The sequence below is a fragment of the Macaca nemestrina genome, chromosome 19, assembly GCF_043159975.1.
Source record: "Macaca nemestrina isolate mMacNem1 chromosome 19, mMacNem.hap1, whole genome shotgun sequence".
Classification (NCBI taxonomy): domain Eukaryota; kingdom Metazoa; phylum Chordata; class Mammalia; order Primates; family Cercopithecidae; genus Macaca; species Macaca nemestrina.
Genome location: NC_092143.1, coordinates 74655159 through 74680643, shown reverse-complemented (window position 1 = coordinate 74680643; position 25485 = coordinate 74655159). Strand labels below are relative to the sequence as shown.

At 39.5% G+C, this 25485-nt stretch overlaps 2 protein-coding genes and 1 non-coding gene across 9 annotated transcripts in view; 2 read left to right on the top strand and 1 right to left on the bottom strand.

The window, feature by feature from the left end:
• The window catches only part of LOC105478829 (DLG associated protein 1), a 493816-nt gene that overhangs the window by 84439 nt on the left and 383892 nt on the right, over window positions 1-25485 (top strand). The gene's annotated exons all lie outside the window — the stretch shown is intronic.
• LOC139360127 (uncharacterized) overlaps window positions 1-25485 on the bottom strand; it is a 149883-nt gene that overhangs the window by 107921 nt on the left and 16477 nt on the right. The gene's annotated exons all lie outside the window — the stretch shown is intronic.
• On the top strand, window positions 23301-23407 carry LOC112426155 (U6 spliceosomal RNA). Its single transcript, XR_003017434.1, has one exon. It is a non-coding gene; the product is annotated as a U6 spliceosomal RNA (small nuclear RNA).

The following is a 25485-nucleotide window of genomic DNA, read 5'->3' as shown; positions in this document are numbered from 1 at the left end:
AACCTACTTAAATGTGCTCAGACCATTTACATTAGCCCACAGCTGAGCAAAATCGTCTAACACAAAGTCTGTTTTGTAATGAAGTGCTGACTAGCTCATGTATTTTGCTGAATATTGTACCAAAAGTGAAAAACAGAATAATTGTATGGGTACTCAAGGTACAGTTTCTATTAAACGTGTATTGCTTTTGCACCATCGTAAAGTCAAAAAAAATCCTACACCAAACCATCATAAACCAGGAACGGTCTGTATAGTGTATGTGCGATATGTAACATCCTGATGCATTCTCTATGCCGCTTCTTCCTACCCTTCCCACCCTCTCCTCCATGTACATCCCTGCTGTAATGATCAGCTCATTCCCCACACCCTTCTACAAACATCAGCTCCTAGATTAGGTGGGAGGCAGTGAAGCCTAATGGTTACAATCACAGACTCTGAGGCAGGCCTCCCTCCACTGGCTTCCTGGCCCCCCTTATTACTTGGGGTAAGTTACTTTGTGCTATGCTTCCCTCATTTGTAGAGGAGGAAATTAATAGTGCCTGCAATGCAGAATTCTTAAGAGGGTTTGATGAGTTGGAATAATAACAAATTTAAACAGGGCATCTGAAACAGAAATATAGTCTTTTAGTGTATCCTGTTCAATAAATAACTAAACTATTGGTAGACACCGTGGAAAAATAACTGAGAAATTTCAGAGTATATAGTGATTAATTTGGATGAGCTTTTTACAGCAATCATCATGCTAACCTCGTGTGGCTACCCAGGGCCACCCCTTACATAGGGTGGTGATATTCATTGTATGTTTTATATTGTTTCACTTGGACATTTATAGATGTTGGTCTGAGTTTGAAGAAAGGGTTAGATTTTCAAGATAAAGGGGAATGATGGAAAACTCATCATTTAGTTTTCTACTAAAAACATTTCCCTCTGCAGTTGCCTTACCCTACCCATTAGGAGCAGAAGTAGAAATAGAAAAAGTGTGATACATAGGTCTCTGTCTCATCGGTGAAGACAGTAGATTGTGCATGTTCTTAGAAGCTAAAGGGAAGAGTTCCAGGGTAGCAGTTCAGTAAATGCTGTTGTTTATAACGATAATGATGATCATGATATGATAGCATGGGAGTGAGTGTTCAAGCTCTATACCAACCGAGCAATGGGTCAGGATTTTCTCCCCTCAAAGTCATATAGGTTATGACTATAAGAGCTTTAGGTAGATCTGAGAGGAGTGGAACCGAGTTGTGTCTGTTGTGCAGTTTTTCATAGTCCCCATTTGAAAGCTGTTCTTATCTGAGGCCAGCAGACCTTTCCCTGTGGAAAGTGTTATCTACCAAGCATTGGTGCAGATTGGGATTGCACGCGCTGTCCTGCCCACTCTTGACAGATGGCAGGGAGCCCAAGCCGTCCATATGCTGCTCTGTTCTCCAAGAAGACACGGGCACGAAAACAGATTTGGCTGGTGCAACTGTGACCGTGGGTGTCTCTGAAGCAGCGTCCCTGTCCTTGGGCTATTCAGCACTAGACAAGGTTCCAGCAAGTTGAATATAGTCTGTGGTAGACAGCAGAGAGCAAATCCAGCCCTCAGATGCTGGGAGAGAAGTCTGTGGATGTCCTTGGGGATTTTAATTTGCTCACTTGAGCAAGGATGACCATAACTCAGTGTCTATCTGCTTCTACACTGTCCTTTTCTGCTGATGGGCATCTTGTTATAGAAGAGTCTTTCTCTACTTTTTTCTCTGTTTTCATTGACTTTTACTTTATAGAAGTTCCACAAAAAATTAAAAATAGAACTACCATCTATCTAAGGTCTAAGACTTGTCAGGACTTACTATTCTTTCCTAAAAGCAGTAAGATGTCTTCAGATGAACACGGAGAAAGATAACAGGAAAAAAAAAAAGCTTTCAAAATAAGTTTTCAGAGAGATGACATTCTCCCAAAAAGGAAAACTTGAAATTTTGCATCCAAATGTAACTGATATTTCAGAAATAGCTTGTTTATGCCAGCATGCTGTTTTCCTTGTTTTAACTTTTTTTTCTACCTTGTGATCATTATTTTTAAGATGCAAAGACTTAATTGATCCTAAAACCCTCCAAGTGCACAGAAGAATTCCCAGGAACAGATCAATCATATCTTATGTTTGGAGTTAGGTTCTAAATGTCCTTTTTAAGTCGCAATTAGCAGCTTCCATCTTTGTTCCTTTTTAATCTCCTCAGTTACCTTGCTAAGTTATAACCGGGCTCCTCCTTCCATGAGCTGCACCACAGTGAACTGCCACTTTACAAAGTCACCCACTATTTTAAGTCTGCATGAGGTTCACTTCACAGGTACTTCGACTAAAGCTCAGCTAGTGTGCTTTTGGCGATCTCTTATTTTTATACATGATTGTTACAGTTGAGCTTATTAAACTCAGCTTATGATGAAACTATTAAAATTCTTCTTAAAAGAAGTCATAGTTTCCAGAGCAAGGAAACAAATCACCTGATTTAAAAATGGGCAAAGGACCTGAATAGGCATGTCTCAAAAGAAGACATACAAACGGCAAACAGGCATATGAAAAAATGATCAACATCACTAGTTATCAGGGAAGTGCAAACTAAAGCCACAATAAGATACCACCTCATACCTGTTCCAATGGCTTTTATCAGCTGGATGTAGTGGCTCATGCTTATAATCCCAGCAGTTTGGGAGGCTGAGACAGGTAGATGGCTTGAGCCCAGGGGCCCAAAACCAGCTGGGCAACATGGCAAAACCCTGTCTCTACAAAAATACAAAAATTAGCTAGGTGTCGTGGCATGCACCTGTAGTTCCAGCTCCTTGGAAGGCAGGAGGATTGCTTGAGTTCAGGAGGCAGAGGTTGCTGTGAGCCAAAACTGCACCATTGCACTCCAGTCTGGGTGGCAGAGAGAGACCCTGTCTCAAAAAATAATAATAATAAAAGGGCTATTATCAAAAGAATGAAAGGTAGCAAATGTTGGCAAGGATGTGGAGAAAAGGGAACCCTTGTACACTATTGGTAGGAACGTAAAATAGTACAGCTGCTACGGAAAATAATACAGAAGTTCCTCAAAAAATTAAAAATAAAACTACCATCAGATCCAGTAGTCCAACTTCCAAAGGATATATCCAACTTCCAAGAATGTATTCAAAGGAAATGAAATCAGTAGTTGAAGAGAAATCTGCACCCTATGTCCACTGCAGGGTTATTCACAAGATGGAATCAATCTAAGCATCCATCAACAATGAATGGATAAAGAAAATGTGTTTCATATATTAAAAATTGTACACTATTCAGTTTACAAAAGAAAGAAATCCTGGCATTTGCAACAACATGGATGCATCTGGAAAACATTATGCTAATAAAGAAATCCCGGCACAGAGAGACAAATACTGCACGACCTCACCTAAATGTGGACTCAATTTTTTTTTCTTTTTTTTTTTTTTTTTTTTTGAGATGGAGTCTCGCTCTGTCGCCCAGGCTGGAGGCAGTGGCCGGATCTCAGCTCACTGCAAGCTCCGCCTCCCGGGTTCAAGCGATTCTCCTGCCTCAGCCTCCCGAGTAGCCGGGACTACAGGCGCCCGCCACCTCGCCCGGCTAGTTTTTTGTATTTTTTAGTAGAGACGGGGTTTCACCATGTTAGCCAGGATGATCTCGATCTCCTGACCTCATGATCCGCCCATCTTGGTGGACTCTAAAAGACTGGAGCTCATAGAAGCAGAAAGTGAAATGGTAATTACCAGAGCCTGGGGGGAGGATGGGGAGTTCTGGAAGGATACAAAGTTTCAGTTAGACAGGATGAATAAGTTCTATGGTCTACTGTACAGCATGATGACTGTAGTTAATCTGTGCTCCACTGTACTTGAAATTTGCTAAGAGAGTAGATATTAAATATTCTCCTACCTATAAATAAAATAAAATAAAATTACCTTTGGTGGGAAAAAGGAAAAACCGTAGTGACAATTGGAAGGGCTTTTCATTAAGGCAGCATTGGTGAGTAGTTATGAAAGTCAAATGTAATCTGTTTCTAGTTCAAATTAGTAACAGGTTTCCCATTTGTCACTTATTTCAATACTATTCTTTTGGTTTCTGTTTGGAAAAATATGTATCACCCTTGTAATGTTTCATGTAATGTTCCTTGTAACATCCATGCAATGTTTCCAAGCTAGTAAAACACACCGTAGTAAATTAGGGGGAATACATCATTTTCAGTCATAGTATATTCATACATAGAAAGGCAACTAAAGAGTGAAACTTAGTTTTTAGGAGCAATATTAATGAGAACCTAAAACTATCAGATATTTTACTTCTCTCAACTGAGATTTGATCTATTCTGAAATTTTAAGTCCAAAAGCATCTATATTTCAATCCAGCCATGGAAAAGTAATTGTGCTCTCTGATCTTGTATTAGCATAGAAAGTAGAAAAAGTAAATATATGCTTCTTAAGGAAGATTAAGAAATTTTTTTATATTCCATGTAGAGTGATAAACAGAAGCTATGTTTAATAGAAATATTTACCATTTTACCTGTAGTTCCATAACAGCTTCCTGCAAATAATTCAAAATATCTCTTTCTGGCTAAGCATGGTGGTTCACGCCTGTAATCCCAACACTTTTGGAGGCCGAGGTGAGAGGATTGCTTGATCCCAGGAGTTCAAGACCACTTGAACAAAGTGAGACCCTCTCTAAACAAAAACATTTAAAAATTAGCCAGGTGTGGTGATTCATACCTGTAGTCCCAGCTACTCAGGAGGCTGAGGCAGGAGGATCGCTAGAACCCAGAAAGTCAAGGCTGCATTGACTCCAACCTGGGTGACAGCGAGACCCTGTCTCAAAAACAAAACAAAAAGTATCTCTTCCCACTAAGGAATCCTAATGCAGAAGTAAAGACTGTAGAACCACAACTGGAACAAACCTGAGATCATCTAGTTCAGTGGTTTATTTTTTTTTTCTTCAGCTGTGGAAAACATTTTTCAAACAAAAACTTACACCGAAGTCCTGATCTATAAATAGGTTATGGTTCTGGATGGAGCAGCAAACACAGAGTTCCCCCAGTTTGGCTTCCTACCACACCCAACCCTACATAGTCAGCAAAGGACTTTTTCAAATTGCAATATTACCCCACCTCAGACTCTTTTAGAACCAAGGAAACAAAGGCATGGAAAGAAAATTTGACTTGGTCAAACTCACCTACCCAGCCACAGAGCTGAGGCCTCAGTGAGTCAGGACCCTTGTGGACACACGAGCCTCCCACAGCTCTGTGTCTTTCCATCGGAGGCACACCCCATCACCTCCCTGGTTCGGCATTTCTCCAGAGCACTTGTGACCTGCCAGATATTTATTTTATGTATTTACGTATTTAAATATATGTTTATTCTTCTAACATGTTCATTCTGTTTATTTTCTGTTTCTTCCACTAGACTGTAAGCTCCTTGAGGGAAGGGCACTGTATTTGGTTGTTTCCTGAGCTGTCTCCAGCACCTAGACTAGTTCCCATCTCATAATAGGTGCATAATAAGTAACAGTACCTGGAAGAATAAACCTCTCACACTAGGCCTCATATTAGGTCAGTCTCCCCAACTAGACTGTGAGACCCTAGAAGAAAAGAACAAGTTTCATTCATTTCCATTTCCCCCACAGAACTTAACACAGTGGATGCTCTGGCAACAGTTATTGATGTGAATTCAAGTTGTCTGACCTAAAACTATAAAACATATGAGGTAAAGCATTAGAGTTGTTGGGAGCACAAGAAATCTTATTTTGGTTTATTAAAGTTTAGATATCCATACAGAACAGATTAATATGTTAGAAACTTTTATTTCCAAAATATAAATGGGTCTAAGAAGAATAAATCCTTTGCTGTTTCTTGGGATGTTAAATACCATACATCAACAGTTTCAAAACTTTAGCACATATCAGCCTGAAGCGCTTACTAAAACACAGTTTTTGATACAACAGGCCTTGAATCTGAGAATCTGCATTCTAAGTGATGCTGCTGCTATGGGTCCAGGGACTCACTTTGATTAACCAACTGCCATTGATTGACTTTTCACTGTTGTATGCTAATTTGACATTAAGTTAATATTCAACCTCTGGCACATGCTGAGCCTGTAGCAGCTAAGCAGATATTATCAGTTCACATCTTTGGCAGCCTAGCTGCAACAGGAGAGGAAGGAGAAGTGCTATGATTCAGTAAAAGGAATCAGGTCTTGTTTATTTCAGTTCCTGCTAAATCATTCACAAAAGAGCCATCAATCAGCTCATTAGAAAACTGACTTGGATTGCTTTTCTGTAGGATTGAAAATTTATGTAATGCCCTTCCTGGGTGATTCAATTAGCTAGAGCAAACCATGTCACCATATACCACACAATGAGATATATTCTAGTCACTGAACAACTTGAAAGTGAGCAAACAACTTCCTAGTTATTCCAAATGTTCTAATCCATCTGCAGACAGAGTCTAGGGAATACATTTCTCCTGATAATCATATAAAATGAAAGTTCCAATTATAAGGGAAAAAGAAGAAACTTTCTTTAAATAAAGATCCAATCTTGATATATTTGCATGACTAATTCCCTTCCCCTACCCTCAGAAAAAGGGTTTATTTAATTCATTTAAGATAATTTATGCAAAATCAAATCATTCAACAAATATTTATTGATTACAGTTGATAAGCCAACCACGGTGCAAAAAGTAATCAAATATGTGTAAGATCCAGACTTCATCTTAAAGAACTGCACAAAAACTGCACATGGCTCGAGGTAGGTGCCCAGTCAACACTTTTGTCCTCAGGGAGAACACAAGTTTACCTGATAGGCATCTACCATCTAAAACTTTCTAATAGGAATTTGCTCTGTTTGTACTCATCTAAGGCTTTCTCAACTCGCAGCTGGAGAAATTCAACTCTAGCGCGTTTAAATGTCTTATCCTCCAGCAATTCGTGGGCCAAAACCAGGATTAGAACTATGACTCCTTCTAATTCCCAGCAAGCAATGATCCTTACAGGTTTTACAGAAATCTTGTCCCACCTCCACCCAGCCTTCTCTGTTGGTGGCTCATTTTTTTTTTTTAGACACTGTTGATGTCATCAGAAAGATTCCTATTCTAATTTTCTGCGGTATTTTTATATATTTAGAAAATGAGGTATCCCTTCCCAACCCTTTATTTCTGTCCAAGAAAGGAGGTGAGTCACTCCATTGAAGCTTGCTACAAATACAGTTCCATAATCAACTTCCCCCGGACACCGCAAAGGCAGGCACTAGCAGATGGCAATGATTCCTAATCGCCAATTTTGCCCTTTTGCCAAGCAACCATTTTCAGTTTTCATTGTTCTAGAGTTCACTAAGAAGATGGAAAAACTTAGTCCACCTGAGGTCACCTACCCAAATGTTTCTGTTTTGTCCTAGCTAAATGACTATTGAATTTGAATTTCGCCTATAGGAAGCAGCAGGTTTTCATGGATGAAAATTTTGTTCTCAGACTACTTGTTTGTTTGTTTCCTTAAATCCAGACATCACTCTCCATGCTTTGTCTTAAATCATCAGATTTCTCTCTCTTAATTTCCTCTCATTGTGCAGTGGATAATAGTAATAATACAGAAATTGCCAACGAATATATTACCTTCTCACTACTTGGAAAATGGAGATATACGGAGACAGCTATCCTCAGTTTAGTAAGATAAAACTCCAAATCACTGCTTTTGTGACTCTCTTTAGCATTTGAATAATGATGCAATAATCCACATGCTCATTGGAAAGAGGATATTTTCATTATTTCTTAATATTAGCTAGGGATACTAGATAGCCGACAGCAGGTATTCATTTTCGTAGTCCAACTATTAACTTGTAAAAGTTTTTAATCATGGAAAAAATGGCAAATGATGACTTCCTGTTCCTGTGCTTCTGGGAAGGAAGTCTCAGGAACTTCTCATTGAACCCATAAGAAATGACACTAAATCAAGAAAGCTGCAGTTTTATCTGTGTGATTCCTGAACTTAAATTGACTTAAAAATAGGTTGTGGGGAGTGTATTTTTTCTAAAAAACTCAAAATTTGTTAAACATATTATCTAGGCAAGAGAAAATTCTGCAGATAGTATCTAATATGGAGTTTTCCAGAATTCTAGGTAAATAGAAAGGTGAAATTCATTGAAGGTGTCTTTTAAGATGGGCAGAGTCAACAACAACCAAACAGCTGTTTGCAGTACACTGGAAAGACACCAAAAATAGAGCATGTATATGATCCCTGCTGTTCAAAGAATTTTCCGTCTATTGACTGTTGCACTATTTATTGGAAGAATCAGGAGAAAGAAAGAGTTTTAATTTTAACCCTTATCTCAGTGGAATAAAAGTAATTATCATCACTAATTAATACAAAAATCAAAAGCAAGAAAAGAACCCTAATCAATAATATCAACAAATTAGTATCCACTGTTCTTGGGTGTTAGTACTAGACAGTGAGTCCCTTTTGGAGCACAGCTCGAGACTTTCAAATAGCAGTTAATGGTTTACAATATGACCAGTGGCATTAACGTGATACAAAAGTGCAGGTTAACTTTATTGTCAAAGACTGAAACCTTAACTTTTATCTAATCACTTGGATTTTGGGATCTTGAGTCTTGAATAAGGGAACTTAGGTGCTTAAAAACCTGTAGGCCATGACCCTAAGCAGTCTTTCTTACCTATGGTAGCAAATCTCACTTAGGAAAGATCTTCAGCGATTGGTTTCAACTGTTTAGGACAGAAACTACTTTTACCACCCTTTGCCTCCTATCACTAAAGGCTATCAGGGCAATAAACACTCAGGTAATTTTTGATCTAAAATTATCAGTATTCCTTAGATTTTCCAAGGTCGAGAAAAGTTCATTTCTAACTTATGATTCTAAATATCACCAGCATACTTTTGTAGAGTATACTTTGTTTCTATTGATTTCAGCAACCCATGCTAGGATTTTCAAAACACAAACTCTACCTTGTGACCGGAACAGTAGAGAAGAAGATGAATGAGGGGCCCTATTACTGTGCTGTAAGCACTTGACAAACTGAAGTATGCAAGCCTTTGCCTCTTAACAACATTTATGATTCTAGATTTTAGGAACATGTTACCCCTGGCATGATGCTTCAAACATATTTTTGTAGGTTTATTACTTTTCACGTAGTTTACTAAAAGTGTATTATAATTAATGCAAAATTGGATGTTACATGCTAATCCTATCATGTTTAAGGATGTTTTTGTATGGAGAAAAAGTATATTTGTGAGTTAGCCTAAATGGTTTATTTCTCTCTTCTTAAGAATGGCAGATAAATGTATAAGCAAGCATAAATAGCGAATCTATTAAAAACACACATGGCCTCCTATGGCAGCGGCCACCAACCTGAACTGCACATCAGAATCATCAAGAGAATGTTCTGAAAATACAAATGACCAGGACAAACCCCAGGCTTTTAGGAATGAGGGCCAGAAATCAGTAATTTTTCAAGAGTACTGATGAAGATCGTGAATCACAGCTGGCCAAATTTAAGAGCAAAATTCTATAGTTATGCACTACTTTTGAGATATCTAATCTATCAAACTATAAGTGCATAGTTTTAGTCCTATATGACAATTACCTCTAAGTAATACATCATGAGATTATTTATATCTCCTAAATATGCCGCAATCATAATTGTGCATATATCCCTCTCCCCCATTCCACTGTCTCTTTGTATATCGTGTTCTTCTCATTTTGCCCATGAGCCAAGTGAACAGGGAATTCTGTCCTACTCAGTTCAGTACAATGCCTAGAACATTGGCACTGAATAACTGTTAAAAATAACAGCAGGAACTGCACATTGCTTTCATACGCCAAAAATTTTTTCAGTGCAGGTATAGCAGGTTGAAAATTTACAGTCACAAATTATGTGTGCAGGAGCATAACTTTTTATTAGTTTCTACAACTAAATTAGACCTAGTTCTTAAGGCTCCAATTACAGTCAACACATAGAACTCAGAATTCTGCTGGCATGAAACCTGTCTCTTTCAGGTAAATATTTGATGAAACTGAATATTCTTTCATCCTGCTGGGAGGCTCACTGAGCATCCTGGATGGTTTATGTCCTCACAGCCTGGCCTCACTGGCCTCTGACCTGCAGCTCATCCCTCCTGGTCATTGGCATCTGCTGAGAGGTAGCCTGGCCTTCAAGTCTTCTATATAACCAACTGTTGATGATACCGGTGGTTTCTTCCACAGCCTTTGATCTTGAAGTGGGTGTACCTGTGTCCTCCATGCCCGCCCACACGCCTCTCCCTGCATGTTTACAACTACTGGGGAATCTTCACCTCTTCCTTCCTCCTCTAGCCAAGAAGTGAGGGGCTCTGAGGTCACCTATCCCCCACATCAGCTCCAGCCTGAATCAAGCCTACACTGGAGGTTTCTATTACAGGCTTGCTGTCTTCCCCAGCTTGGAATTCAGGCAAGAGATCTGGGATAGTTTTCCTACATATTTTATCAGAGTATTTCTATTGCCACACGAGGTATTGACCCTAGGAGTTGGTAGGATGAGATATGAACCTTCTTGTGGCACCAGTCATTATTTATACACTGTTTGATAAACTGAGGGTCAAGAAATAATTTAGTGTTCATGGCCAGCATTGTTAAATGAAATAGAAGAGGGTATAGGCTAGGAAAGATCAAATAGAATAGAATATATTGCTGTAGTGCTTTGGTTTTCCTAATACTGTATCAGGAAATAAACTACAGTCATCCGATTTGGGGGATATTGGTTCCAGGACCCCACCCTGCCCCCACTGACACTAAAATCCATGGATGCTCAAGTCCCCAATATAAAATCATATAGTATTATAGTATTTGCAAATAATTGCATATGCATGTCCTCCCATATACTTTAAATCATCTCTAGATTACTTATAATACTTAATACAACATAAATAGTTGCTATACTGTATTGCATTTTATTTGTATTACTATTATGGTATTTTTTTAAAAAAACATTTTCATTCCAAGGTTGATTGAATCTGTGGATGCAGAACCCAGCAAAACGGAAGGTTAATGTATCTATTTTTTACTATATTCTCAGATTTAAAAAAGAATCAGAAACTGTGGACTCTTGTTTGGTCCCTTTAAACCCTTCTGGTCACCCAATGAGATATCTCTGAGTTTCCCAGTGAGTCAGCAACTCCGGGGGAACCGTCTTTCCAGCTCTCTGTTCTCTGGTTAATTTTGTAAACTAGTCTTTCACACATGGGCCATCTCTGGTGTCTGGCCTGCCCGGTTAAAAGTCAAATTGTTCTTAACTACCGTGTCTGAGTTGAGGAGGCTTTTATTCCGCAGCCCTTTGTGTCCTCCCTGCCCTGGGGCAATGCGCCTCACCCTCTGGTCTAGTTTTAATGGCCCAAGCACTTAGGGAACCAAAAGAAGTAAAATAGGACAGAGAACAATTCAAAATATACTGTCACACAGAAATGGGGTGCTTTTCTAGTACGTTAAATAAGCATTTTAAAATGTTTAGACACATAGTAATGATTTCTCTAAACTGTTTTATTTATTCTAGTTGTCAACTTTTATAAAGGTTAAAGTAGAGAACCTTTTAAAAATACTTTCTTCAAACATTAAGTTTTAAGTTAAAACATACAAACGTAGGTAGGCCTGGTGTGGTGGCTCACGCCTGTAATCCCAGCACTTTGGGAGGCCGAGGTGGGCGGATCACAAGGTCAGGAGTTCGAGACTAGCCTGACCAACATGGTGAAACCCTGTTTCTACTAAAAATACAAAAAAACTAGCTGGGCATGGTGGCGGGCGCCTGTAATCCCAGCTACTCAGGAGGCTGAGGTGGGAGAATGGCTTGAACCTGGGAGGCGGAGCTTGCAGTGAGCCGAGATCGCGCCACTGCACTCCGGCCTGGACACCAAGAATGAAAGTCTGTCTCAAAAAAAAATACATACAAACGTATATTCATTCACTAATGTTTTCTTGAAGGAACAAGGTGGTGGTGGTTGTTTTTAAAGGAATCTATTGATTGGAGTTCCAAGTTCTCTTTCTCAGGTAAACCACACTCATGGTGTGTTATCTATAAATTCCAATGTCAATTTCTTTAAATGTAGACATGCAAAGCAATCTGAGTCCAGAATCCTTCTAAATTTTCACCATTTTTCCAATTATTTACATTGGTCTCACCCACAGCTACTTTGGCAGCAACCTTAACAGCTCATGTCTATCCAACCTTTACACAGCTTACCATTTTATTTTTAGAAAAATGACTCTTGTTTTCTGCACTCATACTTCGGCACTTTTTGTAACATTTAAATTACATAATTATAATTTCAAATTAGACTAACATAAATAGATTGGAGGAAACGTCTAGAAAAGCTCTAGAATAGCTTATTGGTGTAAGAGTTCCTGCACTCCAGGCAGCCTGACTGTGTTTTCGGGGGGAATAAAGAGTGTTCATTAAGCGGGTGAGTGGATTAGGTGGAGTTTTGTTAAAGGACTTCAACCGTACTGAGAGAAAAAAATAAAAGACTCAACATAAGATAAAGCAAAATGCAAGCTATAATAATTTCTGAAAAACGTTCTCATAGCATGGCAACAGCATTTTTTTGATGGTCAAAGGACAAAGCAGAAGTGAAGATGTTCTGGTTTGTACACCCTGGTTAATTAGTAACCTTGGATAAATCAGCTCAACTTCCCAGATGGAGTTCAGTTCTTTTCTACTATCAAGATGGACTAAGTTTGCATCAATTTCAAAAGGCTGTTATCCACACTTACCCAAGATTCTTATGAGTAAACTATGGTTTAGGTGAAAGGAGAGCGAATCACACTCCGTTTCCTCAACTGTGAAAGGAGGGACTTGGCATCGGTCAGCAATTCCTCAGGTATGTTTTGCAGAACAGTCATTCCAGTCATTTCAAGCCATGGCTAGAGGTACTCTTCAGAAGGGTTCAAGGACCAGACTGTTTTGCAAAATGCTGTGGTAAAACTGTTCAAAAGCTTTCTTTGCAAAACTTCGAAGCCTGTTGTAGAGTAAAGGGTGCTGTGCCTCTAAGTGGAGATTATAATAACCAGCTTCCCCCAAACACATGTGCCAAACATCTTCTCACAGAATATCTCTCAGGACTAGAGATCCACATAACACACTTTGGGGATCTTCTGACATGGCTATTTTTATGGTCCTTTTCTAGTTCCAAATCCACTGCTTAGCTGGGGCCTATCGTATTGTCTCATTAAGACTTTTAACAAACAAGTAATCCGAAATTTCCAAGGAGGCAATGGGAATAATTTTTAAAAGGCAAAACCTTGAACTAAGTCAGGAAGAAAGAGGGAGAGTTGCCATAGCTTTCTTTAGATGTTTTCCTTGATACCAAATAATGAATACCCTTCAAGTTGGTAATTATAAATAAATTTTTGTACGGAAATGGTATTGATAAGGGCGACTTCCCAATTATCTTTATACTTTTTTTGGTTCTTCCCTTTATTCAGGTACATTTCAACTGTCCTGGTTGATTTTTATAATGTCAGGGAAAGAACTAGATAGAGAAAAGGGAACAGATATTATAATAATGATAATAATGAATAATAGGGCCGAGGTTTTATTAAGAAACCCTACAAAATCATGCATAGTCAGTAGCCCAGAAAATGTATCTACTATGCCAAATGAGTGGGGTACATGCTGTTATTACTTTTATATTTTATGTATAAGATGTAAGTGAGCAAGATCCAAAGTATGTCTTGAAACATGGAGTAATCTTAAGGTTTCTTAAGGAGTGAAAAGCATTTTCAAGCATTATTAATTAATAATTGTCTCAATTATATTCCTTTATAAGAATAAGATATTTAATCTTAACAGCCTTGCTTTAATTATGAGGGCTATGTGTCCCTCAAACACTGGTTTATTATGTGGCTAAACTATAGGAAATCAGGAGCATTTTCTCCTGATTTGAATAGATTCTTTAATCATCACTAAAAACCCACCAAATGGTAACTCCAAGAATGCTGATGATCAGTGCTATTACAGGTCAACTCCATAGACTTCGGCTCTGAGGCAGGACTAGGCGAAACCCACGGGTTACATTTTGTCCTGACTTAACCCCAGGCTTAAGGACTCCCATAAGAATAAATACAATTTCTAAAATTCTGTTTCCCTAAAGGGTTATGTCATTCTGAATCTAAGCCAGCATTGCCATAGTGTTTGCAGACTTCCCGAGTCTTAGTGCCACCTACCATATCGCCACTATTGACCACAGTGCTATCAAATCTCGTCTAGACCTGCTCCTGCACTGCTTGGCCCTTGGTGGGCTGTGGAGCAGTGCTGCATGCCCTATTTGGCCTTGTTCTGGGTAATCTCCTGAAAAAGGAGACCAGTCTAACATGCTGTCATTCTCAGCCATTGGTTACCTAGGGGATTTATTCCCACTTAATGTAAATGCTCCTGAGAGTGCATCTCCTCAATCCTGTTGATGGTGTAAAAGGAACAGAAGGAAATTCTCACTAGACTAGGGTCAGGAAGGAGAATTTTTCCTTAAGCCCAGAGTCTTAGGCTTGATGAATGATGTGTCTTTGCGAAAGTGACCCATCTCTCTAGGAGATCATGCAGATGAGATTCACTCAGGCCAGTATTCAGCCCCAGGATAGTGTCTCTTTGTTTTGTTTTTTGCAGAATAGTTCTAGAAACGCTAATGTTACTAACATTGCTGCCTTTGCCATTTCAATATTGCTATTTTTCTAATGAGGCATCTGGTATGAAACAAAACAACAAATTAATGTTAGAGTCAGCTATTGTAGGAGGATCTTCTCAAATGTTTTTCATGGTACTATCACTTCACCCTGAAAGGAATGGTCAACCTAATAAACCCACAGGCATCTTAGATTTCTCCATTGTTCCTATAAAACATCCAACAAATATTAGACCCAGTGGAGTGAACTACGTGCTGCAAATATGGCTCTTATTGTTTGTGGTTACGTCTAAGGTTAAGAGAATTTTATAGTGTGATTCATCTGAGGTTTAAAAGGTCTGCTGCAAAAGAACTCTAGGACCATTTTCCCCATGCATATTTGCAGCATGAATACTGTGCTAGTCATATGTAAATCCATGGGTGTCCATACATTATGCTTGTAATGTTATCTCAATTTTCCTGCCTCTAAAATAGAAGGATTTTGACTTAATTATAAATAATGGCTTTTGAAAAATACTTTTAAAAATATGATTGCGTATCCTTTTTAAAAAGGAGGTAGGTTCCCGTGATCAAATTGAATCAATTACCATGTTCATGTTTCCAGTGAACCTCACTTTCTACTGAGTTTGCTGTTCATTTCTTCAGTTCAGGTAGCATTTGTAAGCAGGTCATTGATTTTTCCACATTTCCTTCCCTCAGTACATCCCCAAATGTCTCCATTCATTTAATTCCAGTCAGTAACAAGATTAAAGTAGAGGTAGAAAGATGTATGAAAACTGGTTCTTGCCTTCCAAGAGCATGCAATTGAAAAGAAAGTACAGGGCACTAAAGGAGTATCTTAAACACAATGTACACATGGTGAATGTTTCCCCACAGGCAAAGTGCTTCTGGGTCTCAGAAGAGAGGCAGATCACTCTCAGCTGGAATTAAGAGAGCTGATCACTCTCAGCGAAGGTTTCATGGAGGCAGGATTTGAATGAGTCTTAAAAGATCTATAGGATTCTGTGGGCATCCCACTGAGAGGAAGGCTCAAGGCCAGGAGGACTCTCCCTAGTGTCCAGTCTAGAAATCACAAATATCCGCATGGTTTATGTAGGAGAACTTGGGCTGATACACGTGGAAAGATAGATTGGAGCCAGCTTCTGGAGGACTTTGAACGTCTGACATCAGTCTTTAAAGCTAAACTAAAAGAAACATGGTACATTTATGAGTAGGTCATGCTAGTGCATGGTGGGGGCCGAGCAGAAAGCAGATACAGTACTATAGCTGAGAATATGAGACAAGTACAGTAATACAAATTTGAGGCCGAACCAGATCTATTGTAAAACTTATAGAAATTGAAAGAAGAGAGAAGATGGAAGAGAGATTCATTTATCCATCAAATGAACATTTATTGAGCACCTGCTGTATGCCAGTGTTTTCTAAACATCCATCCTTTATATAGCATCATCATGATTTTGGCCAAGTCCATTTCTACTGATGTTATATTTTACTAGTTTTCCACAAATAGACTTATTTTTATTTGAATACATTTGTTAAAAGCAACTTGATATTACTTCCATTTGCCTTGCCATTTGGGAGGGAATTGACCATTAAAAAAGAACAAGGAAAACAAAGCAAGTTACTCATTTCCAGGTAGATACTGTGCCCACTGAAGCCTGCTTAAAAGGGATGAAAAACAAATGTTAAAGGAGTGTTCAAAACACACAATCAATTTTTTCTGCTCTGCCTGAACTAAAAGGATTAAAAGAGAATGGAAATGGAAATAACTTTCTCACTGTGAAATTCAATGCTGGTATTGAGGTTCTGTGCTCTAGGCAGCTACTGTGCTGGGAAGTGGGAAGGCAGACATGCATTTCACTTTATTCTCTGAGAGCTTGGTGGAGCAGAAAGACAAGCCCACAAATGAATGTTGCAAAGTGCAAGACGAAAAATCTCAGGGTACCACAGACACCTTAGGGTTCTATTGGCCAACTGAGAGGCTGAGGCATTCCTATTAGGCTTCTCCTTCAGCTCATTCTCACTTGGGAATTAAATCCTAATTCTAGGATTTCATTTAATTTCCACCCCATGTGTATGGATTGCTTCCCTCTCATTGCTCAGAACTAATGTAATAACCCACTTGGTTTTCTGAAAAACACAATGAAGGAGGAGGTGATTTCTTAGACTGAGCAGAAATGTTAAAGTAAAGTGAAAATACCCCATGTAGGTGGTAAAATATTGACACCCATGAGGACGTAGGGGACTGGGTGTCAGGTGTCAGATCCTTCTCCACATCTATGTACTGACGTAGGTTAGCAGTCACATGTCTCACAGCCAGCAGCAGGGTGGCCAATATCCCTAGGGAACCAACTCCACAGCCCTTTCATGTGGTTCAGCTTTTATATCTTTGAGAGATTATAAAGCTTGTTATTGACAAGCAGTGGACTGGGTGTAAAGCAGAAAGTGTATTGTCCTTATGTGTAACCGTGGTCACCCCACAGTGGGAGAAGAGAGGACGAGAAGGAAGGAAATGAGCGTAGGAGACAACTGCAGAGCCTTACTAGATTTGGACAGCGCTCAGCGTGAAAAGTGAACGAGAGATGGTGGGTGGAGGAGCAGTTAAATTTTGAAGGATGAGTAGGAGCTATGTAGGCAGGGAAGGGCATCGCTTAAGTGGAGGACGTAAGCACCATCCTCAAAGTCATAAAGAACAGGGAGCCAGGGTGGGTAAGGAGCACTGCAGGTCGTTTGGTGGTTGCAGCCCAGGTTTGAGGGTGCGGCAGAAGGGAGGAGGGATGAGGTTGGAGGGCGTTCACAGCAAGGCCACAAGGGGCTGTCACACTGCGCAAGGGTTCTAGTCATCATTTTGAAGAGAATAGAGACCGTTTTGTGCAGGGAAGGGACATGATCAGATTTGGAAGTTAGAAAGATCATCCTAGAGGAAGGAAAATAACAAGGTTGAGGGGGTGATAGGAGAGGCAAGGTGGCTTGGACAGAATATCTTATAAACCATTTCTAAATATCTTTCTCCTTGTCCTTTTTGTTATCAGTACCCGAAACCAAATAAGGAATATCCAAAGGCGGGATTCTGTTACATCAAACTCCCACATTGAAGAAAATAGCTTTCTGAGGCCAAATTCTTTTTTTCCTCTAACCAACCCAATCTAATCTAACACAATCATGTGTGATTTCTCCTGCATCCCAAGGGCATAATGTTCCTCTTTTACAAGTCTTGGAGCATCCATTTATTTATGAGACACAAAAGTGAGCCCACAAGCTGACAGGCTTTCTTCCCCTCCTTTTGTTTTATTCATTCAGGGTTTACTGAGCGCTCACTCTATGCCTGGCATTGGGGTAGCTGCTGAGCAAACGAGTCTGACTGTTAAAGAATTCTCGTTAGGAGGGAAGACAGAATAATGTGCAAATAACTACTCAGTAGTGAAGCAAATGTTTAAAAGGTGCTAAAGTGTTATTTCCAAAGGGACTGGTGCCCAGAAACACAGATATCTCTGCTGGAAAGTGGATAGTCAGGGGTCCTGAGGAGGGAGCTGATGAGAAACAACAATGTTGGTATCAGGGCAGACAGAATTGTCATCAGTCACCTCAAACTTCCAGCAACTCACAGGAGAGACACGCTGTGTTGCCAATATCAGATTCCCTTTCCACATCCCCTGTTCAATTATTTTATAAACTTTGGGGTACAGAGTACATTTCTTCAGTACGGTCCTCCATTACTTATGGGTCCAGTCGTACAGCATGTCTACCTGCTACTGGATTCCAATCCTTTCTGCAGAGTTCATATTTGTACTTACAAACATTTTTCTCCACAATTTATTTCTTCAGGGTTTTTTGTTTGTTTTGTTTTTTGTTTTTGCCTATATGCCATGAAGCAGAGCAATTCCCAGGGTCTAAACAAAAATCAACCTTGATAGAAAGGTTAAGTTACCTAATTCTAACAGGACACAGGATGTTGATCATGTTTTTAAAAAGGTGAAGTAGCAGCCAGCTATATGCCAAAGGTCTTAGCAGGAAAACTTGTGATTTATAGAGCTGATGTTTCCTAAGAAGCTTCCCCAGAGGAGAAAAACAGAGGGAGAGGGAGAGAGAGATCAATACCTGTCTAAGCTCACACTAGCGGAAAGTGGGATAGTAAGAGAAGATGCCTTCTTTCTGGTTAAAGATGCTATGGTAGAAGGAAACTAGACAGAAATTCAAGGCAATGGGAAGGATGTTTTCTGAAATTGGACCAAACCTGGATACAGAGTGTAAGGAGAATAAGAACAATAGCAGCCCGAATTTTGACTATCATTCCCTAAGCATCCAAAAGGTTTCCTCAAATATGAAATTAACGATTTTCCTTCAGGTAACATCCTTTTAACATTCCTGCTGTTGCCCAAAGCCACTTCTCCGACTGACACAGGTACCACTCATTCTGGCCACGGCCACTTTTGCCAGTGTCAGTTGCTCTCACTCAGATCTGGTCTGCTGGAATATGGGCTGCTTGTTTATTTGTCTGGGAGAAGAAACTTAAAACCATACTTCAGTGGAGTTTTTCCCGACACAGATTTGGGTAAAGGAAGCAAACCCCTCCAGCAGTCAGAGGAAAAGCGGCCATGGGTGGGGGTTGCTAGACAAACACCCGTCCATGCAGATTGCCCATGGGATGCCACCCAGTGAAGTGTTTACTGTGGGTTCATTTCCGCTTCCTTATTTCTTTCACCTGGCTTGCAGGTCTTTGCTCATAAGTGTAGTGTAGGACGCCTCCCTGAATGAAGTGAATTGCCTCCCACCCTGTGCCAACATAAGCAGATGGTGAGGAGTGGCCACACGGAAATTGGAAGCTCCAGGTTAAGCTGAGAGGTGTGAGCATTTTGTATGGAGAAATTCATATTTCCTCCAAATTGCAAGCATCCTTTACTTTAAATGGCCTATCTAAAGTGTAGATGATGTATATAGTCAGCCTATGTACGTGTCTCTGGAATATACATGGCTTCCATGGTTTCAATTATTGTCTTATTGGAAAATAATAATAGATGAATAATTTTATTTCTAGTTCGTGTTGAAAAGCATGATTTTTCTCTGGTGTCTTCTTCTTATGCTTACATTAAGGTATATACAAGTTAAAGGACATTGCCTAACTGCACATCAGTGACAGCAAAGCAACAGATCTGCTGCACCAAGCAAGGTCAGCTTACTACCCCCATCCCCAGCTGTGCTGTGTGCAATTTATGCAGCCATATGCTGCAACCTTGGTAACATCCCATCATTGTGTTGAGTGACAAAGGCAACTTTGTCATTGACAGTGTAGCAGTGCCTACTGTGAGTTCTGGAGTCTGACTTCCTGGATTGACTACAAGTAAATTATTTAACTTTCCTGTACCTCATTTTCCTCCTCTGGGAAATGAAGATAGTAAGAGTACCTGCTTCCTAGGCCTGCGGTGATAATTAAGTGGGATAATACATGTAAGATGCCTAAGACAGGGTTTACCACAGAGACACATCCATTTTTCTAATATTTTCTGGAACATATTGCTGGTCAAGCCTCTCACATACAAAAATCCAAAATCAAAAATGCTGTAGAATCCAAAGCTTTTTGAGCACCAACATGAAACTCAAAGGAAATTCTCATTGGAGCATTTTGCATTTTGGAATTTCAGATTTGGGATGCTCAACCTGTAAAGAAAGTAAACTGCAAATGTTCCAAAACCTGAAAAAATCAGAAATTCAAAACACTTCTGGGTCCCAGGCATTTTGGATAAGGGATACTCAACCTGTAATGAGTGCAAATTTTACCATACTTCCTCTTTAATAAATAAGCCAATATTTTTGTAAAACTTTCAATGCCTCCAAGTCAGCAAAGAGTTTATAAAAGATTACTTACAGAAGGCAGTTAATATGCCATCACCTAAGACATGATACCATCATCAACATTTTATACACAATATATTTGTTTATTGTCTGTCTCCCAACACAAGAATGTAATTGTCATGAAGCCATGGACTTTTAGAATTGTGTTCACTACTGAACCCCTGTTCCCTAGAACTGCACCTGTCATTTAGTAAATGCTGAATAAATATTTGTTGGGGAAAGAAAGAATACATGGATGCTAGTAACTAGCACTTGTGGATATCTGAGAAGTTATTGTCTGCGTTGGCTCACTTCTACATCAAGGTTAAAATTATTCACATTGTATCTACAGGTCTTGGTAGTGGAGATAAAAGGTTGTGAGTAGCTGTGGCCTTGAGCTTAGCAGCATTCCTAAGCCAACATTTTTGGCTTTGTAGGGGCAGAAATGTGTGATATATTTCCTCACCTATCATAATGGTCACTCCTATAACAAAAGACAGGTTAACAAGAGAAAAGCATAATGAAGGTAACCAAAGTTTTATGTAACATGGGACTCCTCAGAAATGAAGACCCTAAGACCCAGGGAAAGCTTTTTTTATTCTTCGGTTTGACGAAGAATGGACAGCAGTGTAGAAATGTGATGGACTAAAGGGTGTGATCTAATGCTGACAGACTGAGCAGGGAACCTAGCAAGGCCTGACTGTTCAAATTCTTCTTAACCTCTTTGTGTAACCCTCCTGAATATGGGGCAGGGCCCCTCTGGAATGAAGGTCTTCAAGGGAGAAGGGGGAAGGCAGAGTGACCTTTCTGGGTTTCACGGCTTCCCTTGGAGGAGAGGGTTCTAGTTTCTGTGACACGCCTTGGGAAAGAGGAATTCTGGTTGCCATGACTCACTTCATGGGAGAAAGACAGGTGAGACACAGGGGGTTGGGAGAAAGTCAAAGAGACATTGCTTCTGAGACCTTTCCGATGTCCTTCAGTCCATAGTACTCGGCACACCAAGGTGCCATACTTTGGGGTACCATGTTCTGAGTTTTGACAGCTTGTACAAAGCTGTTGATTTATGAACATGATCTCAGGACCACTGATCCATACCTGATGGTATGCATTCCCAGAGGGCAGCTTGCTGGTTAGCTTCTTAGACATCAAATGTTTAAGCTGGATGAGTCTTCTTGTATTAAAACGAGGCAATACGATGAAATACAGTAGTATTATCCTTTTTGTATATTCATCTTTTCTTTAGCAGCTAAATCTTTCTTCAAAAGAAAGTCTGAAAGACAGTGGAGATCCACTGATTGACAGTGGTCCCTGCTGGGATGTTCCTGGCAGCCTAGAGTCTCTTGGTGCTTCGCAAGAAAGCTATTGAGGAGCAGGAAGAGCAGGTGCTTTAAGTCTTACAGACCTCAGTTGAAGTCCTAGCTTAGCTGCCTACTAGTTGTGCCCTGTGGGCAAGTTATTTAACTTCCATGAACCTCACTTTCTTCATCTGTGAAAAGGGAAGAAACCATGTCACACTTGCAAGCATGAGAAGGAGCATATATCAAGTTTTCAGCACATACATGTAATAAGCCCATTAATGAAGCAAAGCTTGTATTTTTCTAGATTCAAAAATACTAGTTAGATAATTCTGTATCTTACCGAGTGGCCTTGTTGCTCACTACAGAAAGAGAAAAAATCTTCCCTCATGACAAGAGTGGATTAGCAGCCAGGTTCTACACAAAATGTCCTTGTCTTCAGTGACATACAGAGAATTTGGTGTGGACTTTTCAACCACAGTTTCTTCAATCATTGCCATTGTAGTTTAGGAGACTCTAACTGCGGAGGAGGCGGAAGACGGACAAATGAGCCCCAGGACAGATGCGGCCTGTGTGCTGTGGATGAAACAGCAAAGCAGGCTTTAGCGGTCTTCATTAGCCGCTGCTCCAGTCCTTCCTGATCAGCACAATGGTTCCACTCTGCACGGTGCCGGCACTAACGATGCATTATTCCCAGTACAAAAATAGTCATCTTACTTATAAATTATCAAACTTTTCCCGTGGACATAGCTTGTTTCCCGAGCAGGAAAATTCCCATTCATGTATTTATTTGGCTAACATTTATCGAATGCATCTGTGCCTTGGGGACATCGAGCTGATTCTGATGCACACTCGAGTTTGAGAACAGTCAACGGATGATATCAAGTGAGGGAAAAAGCATATTGACATATTTTACATAATACAGAGGTATCTGGATATAGATTTGCTACCTCTACTACAATTTGTTTCCACAAGGGATTAAAGTGGTTTATGAGATTGTGGGGTGTGTGTGTGTGTGTGTGTGTGTGTGTATGGAATAAACACCCAAGGGAAATACAATGATAGTAGAATAAAAATGGAAAAGTACTAAAACCATCATGATTTTGCCATAGCTTTTCCTGATAACTTTCCTGGTATTCAAGCTGGTGGAGCACGCACTGCTCGAAGTGGAAACATGCTCATCTTACAAGAGTAATAGCACCTGCACGATTAAAGACAGTTGGTAAGCACACAGTTTTGTTAATAATGATACCTGAGAGGAATTTACCACATGGTAAATTCAGAAGTCAATCTTTGCTGAGACAGGCAACGTCTCGACAGTAAAAACCATAGCAAGTATAAATGCCTGTTTCGTATAGTTCCCTTACATAGGCTAGTGGCTTAACATCTAAGAGCAGTTGAAAGGGCCAAACGAGGAGGTCAAGTCTGTAGCTCTCAGACAATCTGGCCAACATCTGAATAGTATCATCAAAGATCATATCAGAGGTAGAAATGGAAGGCAATAAAAAAGTAAAAGGAGTACTCGCTTCAGCAACACATATACTAAAATGGGAATGATACAGAGAAGATGAGCATGACCCCTGCACAAGGATGACATGCAAATTGATGAAACATTCCATATTTTTAATCCTAAAATTCATATAGAACCAAAAAAGAGCATAAACTGCAAAAAGCAATACTAAGCAAAAAGAACAAAGCTAAAGGCATCACATTACCTGACTTCGAATTATACTAACAAGGCTATAGTAACCAAAACAGCAAGATACTAGCATAAAAATAGATACATAGATCAATGGAACAAAAAACAAAACCCAGAAATGACCGATCTTTGGCAAAGTAAACAAAAACATACACTGGGGAAAGGATACCCTATTCCATAAATGGTGCTAAGAAAATTGGATAGCCATGTGCAGAATGAAAACTAGACTCCTATTTCTCAGTGTACACAAAAATTAACTCAAGATGGCTTAAAGGTTTACATGTAAGACCTGAGAGTATAAAAGTTCTAGAAGAAAATCTAAGAAAAACTCCTCTGGATGTTGGCCTAGACAAAGAATTCATGACTAAGACCTCAAAGATGTAAATGCAACCAAAAATAAAAAAACAACATGGGATTTCAATTAAACTAAAAAGCTTCTGTACAGCAAAAGAAATACTCAGACAGACAACTTACAGAATAGGAGGAAATATTTGCAAATTATGCAACTGACAAAGGACTAATATCCAGAATATACAGGGAACTCAAGCAACTCAACAATTTCAGAAACCAAATAACCCCATTAAAGAGTGAGCAAAGGACATGAACAGACATTTTTCAAAAGAAGACATACAAGTGACTGATAAGCATATGAAAGAATGTTCAATATCACTAATCATCAGAAAAATGCAAATTAAAAATGCAAATTAAAACCACAGTGAGATACCATCTTACACCAGTCAAAATGGCTATCATTAAAAAAATCAAAAAATAACAGATGCTGGCAAGGATATGGAGAAATGAGAAAATGTCCATACACTTTTGGTGGGAATGTAAATTAGTACAACCTCTATGAAAAACGTATGGAGAGTTCTTAAAGAACTAAAGTAGAACTACCATTTGATCCAGCAATCCCACCACTGGGTGTCTACCTAAAGAAAAAGATACCTGCACTCATGTTTATTACAGCACTATTCAGAATTGCAAAGTCATGGAGTCAACCTGTGTTCACCAATAGATGATTGAGTTAGTATTATTATTATTACTATTTTTTGAGATTAAGTTTCGCTCTTGTCGCCCAGACTGGAGTGCAGTGGTGCAGTCTCGGCTCACTTGAACCTCCACCTCCCAGATTCAAGCAATTCTCCTACCTCAGCCTCCTGAGTAGCTGGAATTACAAGCACCCGTCACCAGGCCTAGCTAATTTTTGTATTGTTTTAGTCGAGACGGGACTTCACCATGTTGGCCAGGCTGGTCTCAAACTCCTGGCCTCAGGTGATCGACCTGCCTCGGCCTCCCAAAGTGCTAGAATTATAGGCATGAGCCACCATGCCCGGCAATGATTGCATTTTAAATGTGGTATATATATACACCATGGAATACTGCTTAGCCATAAAAATGAATGAAGCCGTGTCTTTTGCAGCAACATAGATGGAGCTGGAGACCATTATCTTAAGTGAAATAACTCAGAAAAAGAAAGTTAAACACTACATGTTCTCCCTTAGGAGATAAATAATGTGTACACATGGACATAAAGAATGGAATAACAGACATTGGAGAATCAGAAGCATGGGAGGGTGGTGAGGGATGAGAAATTACTTAATAGGTACAATGTACACTTTTCAGGGGATGGCTACACTAAAAGCCCAGCCTTTACTTCTACACAATCTAACAAAATTGCACTTGTATCCCTAAACCTATAAAAAAATTAAATATATATATTTTATATATATTTATATACATATATATATAAAGCCAGAGGAGAAAGGAAGTGGTTAGATTTGAACAAAATATGGAACAGGAATTGCACGCTGTCCTAAAAACCTTGTCTTTGAAGAGTATGCTGCTCTGAGCCAGCTACACCTCCTAAATTGAGATGTTTTCTCACTCCTTAACTCTTGCATCTTCTAGACTTCTTTTTTTCCAAAGCCTTTTACTTGGTGCATTACATATGCGAATTGTACCATACAATCTAGCACTTGATTAGATTCTGACCTGTATTGTTTG